Raw genomic sequence first — 8005 nt, forward strand, 5'->3', positions numbered from 1 at the left:
ACAACTTCTACAAAAAGAGAAATAAGTAAAAGGTGGACTGATCCTTTATCAACACACTTTATGTGCTAAAGCCCAAGTAATTATTGGTATTATTATAGCTCATAGCAATGGAGACTGGATTCTGAAAGCTGTCAGCTGGTTGTTATAGATTACTGTCTGCATGTAATTTGCATGCTTTCCTTTTGTTCACGTGGGTTTCCTCCAGGGACTCCTTTTTCCTCCCACATTCCAAAACTTGCTGGTAAGTTAATTGGCTCCTGTCTAAAGTAGCTCTAATATGTGCGTACAAATTAGTTATATGTATACATATGTATATAGCATTCTGCATGTCAGTCCCAAGCCAAGCAATTGGGATAGGTTGAGGAAAGACCTGGTTACCTACCTTGAAAAAAGTTGAGGAAAGACTTACCTTCGGAAGGGATAAGGAAAGACTTGGCAACTTACCTTTGGAAGGGCTGAGGAAAGACAAGGCAACCTACCTTGGGAAAGGTTCAGGAAAGACCCAGTGACCTACCTTGGAAAGGATCGAGACACGACCTGGTGACTTAACTTGGGAATAATTAAGGAAAGACCTGACAACTTACCTTGGGGAAGGCTGAAGAAAAACCCGGAAACTACTTTAGGGAGGGTCGAGGAAACACCTGTCGACTTACCTTGGGAGGGGTTGGAAAAAACCTGGTGACATACCTTTAGAAAGGTTGATGACAAACCTGGTGACTTACCTTTGAGTGGGTTGAGGAAAAAGAGGGTTGAAGAAAGACCTAATGATCTTCCTTGGGGAGGATTGAGAAATTACCTTGTGATTTACCTTGGGAAGGGTTGAGGGAAGACCTGTTACCTTACCTGTGGAAGGGTTAAGGAAAGATCTGGTGACCCACCTTGGATAAAATTGATAAAAGATCTGGTAATTTAACTTGGGAAGAATTGAGGAAAGACCTGGCAACTGACCTTGGTGAAGGTTGAAGAAAAACCTGGCAACTACTTTAGGGAGGGTCAAGGAAACACCTGTCGACTTACCTTGTGAAGGATTGAGTAAAAACCTGGTGACTTACCTTTGGAAGGGTTTAGAACAGACCTGGTTACTTAACTTTGGAAAGGTTTAGAACAGATATGGTGACTTACCTTTGGATGGGTTTAGAATAGACCTGATGACTTACCTTTGGAAGGGTTGAGGAAAGACCTGGTGACCTACTTTGGGAAGTGATGAGAAAAGACCTGGTGATTTACCTTGGGAAGGGTTCAGGGAAGACCTGGCGACCCACCTTGGGAAGGACTGAGAAAAGACCTGGAGAGACTTACCTTGGGGAGGGTTTGAGGAAAGACCTGGTGGCCTACTTTGTAAAAAAAACAAAAAAAAAACAATTGCCAAGCAAATTCTGTGGAATAGAGCCTTCAAACGTATCAAACATGGTGGTCAGAAAACTGGCCCATAGAATCACTGAGAGTCAGATACGACTGAACGGATATATACATACATACATACATAGACCACAGCACACCCTAGTATTAAATAAATGAATACATTATGTGTGATATCAGATAAAGGGTCCGTCAGTCCTCTCTCTCTATATTTCTTGGTGTTGCTAGCTAGAACTGTCTGGCTCCTGGTTATTAGTCATGGAAACTTCTATACTCAAACCATGAATAATTGTGGGGGGAAGGGTTAACCTCCCCAAGTATTGGATCTGCAGTTTAGCAGGCTATAACTTTTTTCTTTTCTGGCCTTTTTCCCAAGATTTCCCGCGCTACGTCTAGGGAGGAAATGTCTGAGTGATAGGACATCCCTGAAAACCCTCGCACCACGCCTCTGAAAGCTGCAGTATAACTATTTGTAGGCTCTGTAGCACCGCTTCAAGCTTCACTCTTCTACACTTTAGAGCTATTAGTATTATAATCTATGATTTATTTGGTCTACATTACTCCACCTTGGACATGAAGATCTTTTCATTGTTAGACAGATAGATCTCTTCTTCAGAATTATATATATCAGACCTGAAGACAGGAACTGGGTTGTCACAATAACGGGACGTTATCATGTATACATCCAGTTAAAGGCATTACTTTAGTTGGCATTTCAAAGACTTAAAGTGGGCTTATCACCAGTATTTCTTCATGTTCTGTACATTCATGCTAAGAAATGTTTCATTGGAACACTTCCCCGTGTTAATTATCGATCACAGAAATCTCAGCAAAAAAGAACGGAGCCATCTTTGCTCAAGCATTGTCCAGCATCACCATCCACTTCATGACATGCCAACCCAGAAATGACACAGTCATATAAATCCTGGTGGCTGTGCAGTTCTTGGCTGTGTTCACGAAAGGTCTGACACAGATCAGCCTCTGCTGCAGCCCCTTGCCTTGTAACTTCCTACAAAGTTACAGTGTCGCAGTCATAGGTGTGCGCAGCCTATTGCATTAGGGTGTGCACCCTTAAGCTCAAACACACATGCGTGTGCGGGTGTCTACATATATATGACCCTGGCACATTGATCTCCCTGCCAGCACAGTGAAAGAGAAGAGCATAAACACTTCTTTTATGGCAGAGCCGGTAAGAGGGAGATCTTTCCCCTGTTTCTGCTGCTACACAGAGCGATAACACTAATGTTCACAGGGTGATTAGGGTGTGCCTGTGCACACCCGGCACACCCTGTGCGCACGCCTATGGTTGCAGTTTTATCACTGGGGGAGAGGAGACTGAGGAAATGTTTTCCTCTGCCTGCAGCAGACTGAATTCAAGCCTAGGCAAAGTCTGGAGCTCTAGTACTCTTTTTGATTGATAAAGATGATATTGTTGCTGTACTGTATATTGTAGCAATGTCATGAATGTATTAATGAGGAATAGTAAAGCTAGTGAAACGTTTACCCAGAGGCCTCATTTATGCTTTGTGTAGTTGTAACACACATTCCCACTGGCGTATTTTTTTTTTTGCGTTCTTCGCGTGTTTCCGTGTGGCGCACATAGGACAGCACAGCATAGGCTGCCTTATGCATGACAAAGAGGCCAAAGAAGCTCCGGCATCTTTTCCACGTTGAACATTGCAGGTTTTGGTGCATTTGTGCAGTGTTCAGGAAACACAAAGGGGTTGATTTACTAAAACTGGAGAGTGCAAAGTCTGGTGCAGCTCTGCATTGAAACCAATCAGCTTCCAGTTTTTATTGCCAAAGCTTAACAGAACAAGCTGAAGTTAGAAGCTGATTGGCTACTATGCACAGCTGCACCAGGTTTTACACTCTCCGATGTTAGTAAATCAGCCTTCAAAGTGTTAATGTGGCCTAAGGCTTCGTTCTCACTAGTGCGACTTGTCATGCTACTTGCGACATGTGAAGTCTCATGACAAGTTGAAACCCTTTTATTTCAGTAGCACCCGTTTCAATCTATGTGACTAAAGTTGCAGCATCTTTAAACAAGGTGCCTGCACTTCTTTGATGCGACTTTCTTTCGGCTTGAATGCCATAGGGGGTAATAAGTGGCATTTAATTCACATGAAAGCTGCACTGCAAAGTCGCACTGGGATTCGTGCAACGTTAGAGTCGTACTAGTGTGAACAGAGCCTAAATGTTCTGTTCTTGTATTTTACCTTTTTTTCCATTGCAGGGTGCATAATACACAGATAAAATGTTTTTGATCTAGCATTATACAGCCAGTGGCTTACTCAACGATGGTGGGAAAAGCTGTAGCCCTAAAAACACTTTTGTTCAGTTAAGCTTTGGCAATAAAACCTGGAAGCTGATTGGTTTCTCTGCAGAGCTACACCAGATTTTGCACTCTCCATGTTCAGTAAATAACCAGTGGCAACTGGTGTTCCATTTGAGGGGCGGCAAACAACCCCCCCCCCCCCCAGGTCCGCACTTACCCCATCCAGGTCACGGCTTCTCCTCCCAGCTAATCCAGTCTTAAGATCCGCCTCCTATCCTGATTGGCCAGGAGGAGAAGCCAAGAGACAATATTGATTTGCTAATGTCACAAGCGGGAGCCCAACCTTTTTGAAGCCAATTAGAGCCTCAGGCTCTAATCATGTGTTTAACAAATAAAAAACCTCATAGAAGCCTATGGGGTTGATTTACTAAAGGCAAATAGACTGTGCACTTTGCAGTTGCTCCAGGACTCAGTAAACGAGGTAAAGCTTCACTTTGCAAAAAGTACCCAATCACGTGCAAGGAAAAAAAAATGCATTTTACTTGCACATGATTGGATGATGGAAGTAAGCAGAGCTTTTGCTCCTTTACTAAGCTCTGGAGCAACTGCTCTTGCAGAGTGCAACTGCACTTTGCAAAGTGCACCGTGTATTTGCCTTTAGTAAATCAACCCCTGTGACTCCGGCGCCCCACATGGAGATTAGGGGTCGGCGCATGGAGATTAGGGGGGCAGCGCATGGAGATTAGGGGGAAGTGACCCTGCACCCCTTATGGACCGGCCGCCGCTGTAAATAACCCACTTTGTGTCCTAGGTTGACAATGCTTCTCCCTCATAGAAACAATACAGTGAATGAATGTTGTCACTCTAGGGCAGGAAATGTGTTGCTAGCCGGATCAACTGGTGAAAATAAAAGGGAAAAAAAGCCTAACATTAGAAAGCAAATACAACCGTCATAACAATAGATTTGGAAGTTACAAGATAACGACATCAAGGTCCACATTCATATTAGAACTTCTTCCTTGCAGCACTGGGGTCCTGGGTTTGAATCCAAGTCAGGACATTATCTGCATGGAGTTTGCATGTTCTCCCTTTTTTTTTCCTTTGGGTTTGCTCTGGTTACTCTGGTTTCCTCCCATACTCCAAAGACATGCTGCTAGTTTTTTTTTTGGCTCTAGCATGTGTAGGGACTTTAGATTGTAAGCTTTTTGAGAGCAGGGACTGAGGTGAATGCTTGATATAAAGCACCGAGTAAACTGTCGACGCTATACAAATACCTATAATAAATAATTAATAATCCTTTTCTGCATGTAAAAAAAAGTAATAAAAAGCATGCGTGTTTCCTGCTGATAGTGGCTTTCTGAGAAATCTTTTCATCTGTTGCCTGCTTGCTCAAAGTCATAAAACATGGGGCTTTTTATTCGGGCCATGGGTGCATGTGGGGATTACATGTAATGGAATTCTTCTGTGAAAGGGAGAATGGAGTGGAAAGGGGGGATGGATTGGGAAGGAGGGGGGATGGATTGGGAAGGGGGGGTGAATTGGGAAGGAGGGGGGATGGATTGGGAAGGGGGGGGTGGATTGGGAAGGAGGGAGGTTGGGGTAATGGAGCCTCACACATGGGCTGGACCAGCTGCCTGGTCCCTACTGCACCTCCCAAACCCTCCCCACACTGAGTTTAGCGGTTTCCCTGTGGATCCTTTGTCTAGATCTTCAGGACAGGATATTGCTTGGATTCTTACATCCATCTCATACACAATTTACAGCTAAGCCTTGTAAAGTCATAGGAGTTACCCAATACACAGAAAAAAAGATGAACTCTAGAAAGTTTGCAGAATGACACAGAGTCACAGTGGATGTCACTAGGGGTGGGGGGGTACGCTTATTCATCTCAAAGAGGAAATACTTGTCTGTATCATTGTCATGGTAATACACACTGGGACGGGGAAGGTGACCTCATCACTTTCGTCTTAGAATGAGACACAATGGATGTGTGAAGCTGCATGGTTCAGTATGCATGAGTTCACTGCAAAGCATTGATCTCAAATTGCAGCATCATTCACGTATGAGCTCCCGTTCATACGTGCTACGCCGACTTTTGCGGTGCCGCACCGATTTTCAAACGTAGTTCTTGTACTACTTTTGGCGACTTCTGGGGTGATTTCAATAGACATCTGTGCATGAACCCGCACTGATGTCTTTCATATCACCCCCCCAACTTGCACTGAAATGCAGGTTTGAAATTGTGCAAGTTCAACTGAGTTTCAAACCCGCGTGTGAATGAGGGCTAAGAGTGCAAAATGTCCCCAGTATCTGCATCCTCGTCACCAATCCAACCTCTGCCGGGCCATAATTTCGAGGGTGCTGTCAGTGGTCAACAGTAATAATATCCATTTAAACATATAGGACAATATACAATGATGAACTCAGTCTTGCTGGTACTTAATGAGCTACAGCAGGTTTTTACACCCATCCAGCTCATCATTCATTGAGCTGCAGCATGCAGTTCATCAACTTCTATTAATAAGCTTAGTTGATCACAGCACAGAAGTTTTGACCTCTTGACGTTTCCGCTCCAAAAAAATGGTACATAATTGAATTTTCTACATGTATATATCAGCTCCAAAGCTGGCCAAAGATGGATCAAAATTCAGCGGGTTTAGCTATGACCAGCCAAATTTCGATCCATCTATGGCCATTCCCACTCAACAGAAGTATAATAATCGACTTCTGTCTAATGGGACTGTTGGAAATTTTTTCTTGATCAGATTCTCTGCATTAAGGTAAAAACCCTTCTGCATACAGCTCTCCTCCCCAGCCCCACCCCCTTATTCTTACCTGAGCCCGATCTTGATCCAGTGGTGTGCATGAGAGCAGCAACTCTCTCCCTCCACATTGGCTCATTGGTTAATAACAGCCAGTGAGAAGGTAGTGGGGGGTGGGGCTGAGCCGCACTCTGTGTGTCTATGGACACACAGAGTGGGGCTCTGGATCACCCATGCATGAGTGCCCCTAGAGCAAGAGACTTGCTTTGGAGGCATTCAGCGGGGGAGAGGCGCCAGAAGCGCCGGCGGGCAGACCCGGGAATAGGAGGTTTGGGCTGCTCTGTGCAAAACCATTGTACAGAGCAGGTAAGTATGCAATGGGATTGATTTACTAAAACTGGACAGTGTAAAATCTGGTACAACTCTGCATAGAAAGCAATCAGCTTCCAGGTTTTATTGTCAAAACTTAATTGAACAAGATGAAGTTAGAAGCTGATTGGCTGCCATCCACAGCTGTACCAGATTTTGCACTCTCAAATTTTAGTAAATCAATCCTGATGTTTGCTATTTTAAAGGAGAAGTAAAGCCAAAGCCCGCTGTTGGTTGACGTCACAGAGCCAGCCGCTGAGAGCCTGAGCCCGGCCGCTCCCCCCCCCCGCTCAGAGCCATCTGATAAAAAACAATCAATAAAACAATCAATAATTTTCCACCCCGGCCAACTCAATTCCTAGCGAGAAGCTAAGGCTATTTGATCACTTGCAGATTTGATTGAATCGCACATTGATCCATTGATCGGTTAAAAAAAATCAAAGCATAAGTGCCTACCATAAATAAACACAAAAGGAGATCTATGCAGGCCAGTCAAGTTCCTCCACCCCAAACTTGCTCATCCATGTCTTTATGGACCTTGCTTTGTGCACTGGTCCAAATCATTTGATGGAGGGGGGATTATGGTGTGGGGTTGTTTTTCAGGGGTTGGGCTTGGCCCCTTAGTTCCAGTGAAGGGAATACTTAAGGCGTCAGCATACCAAGACATTTGGACAATTTCATGCTTCCAACTTTGTGGGAACAGTTTGGGGATGGCCCCTTCCTGTTCCAACATAACTGTGCACCAGTGCACAAAGCAAGGTCTATAGAGACATGGATGAGTGAGTTTGGGGTGGAGGAACCTGACTGGCCTGCAGAGAGTCCTGACCTCAACCCGATAGTAGAGCAGAGACTGCGAGCCAGGCCTTCTCGTCCAACATCAGTGCCTGACCTCACAAATGCACTTCTGGAAGAATGGTCAAACATTCCCATAGACACACTCCTAAGCCTTGTGGACAGCCTTCCCAGAAGAGTTGAAGCTGTTATAGCTCCAAAGGGTGGGCCAACTCAATATTGAACCCTACAGACAAAGACTGGGATGCCATTAACCCCTTGGCACTGGCATACCCAAATATGTGGCCTCTCAGCGCCTGATCCTTAGCACTGAGGGGCCGCATATTTGTGTGAATTGCCCCCAATTCACCTGTGCCGAGAGCTTGCACGCTGCGTTCTCCGGACACAGTTACCGTCGCCTAACTGAAAGGTGCAAGGAGCGATCAGGAGTTTTATTGGACCACGT

The sequence above is a fragment of the Aquarana catesbeiana genome, linkage group LG05 (genome assembly GCF_042186555.1).
Source record: "Aquarana catesbeiana isolate 2022-GZ linkage group LG05, ASM4218655v1, whole genome shotgun sequence".
Classification (NCBI taxonomy): domain Eukaryota; kingdom Metazoa; phylum Chordata; class Amphibia; order Anura; family Ranidae; genus Aquarana; species Aquarana catesbeiana.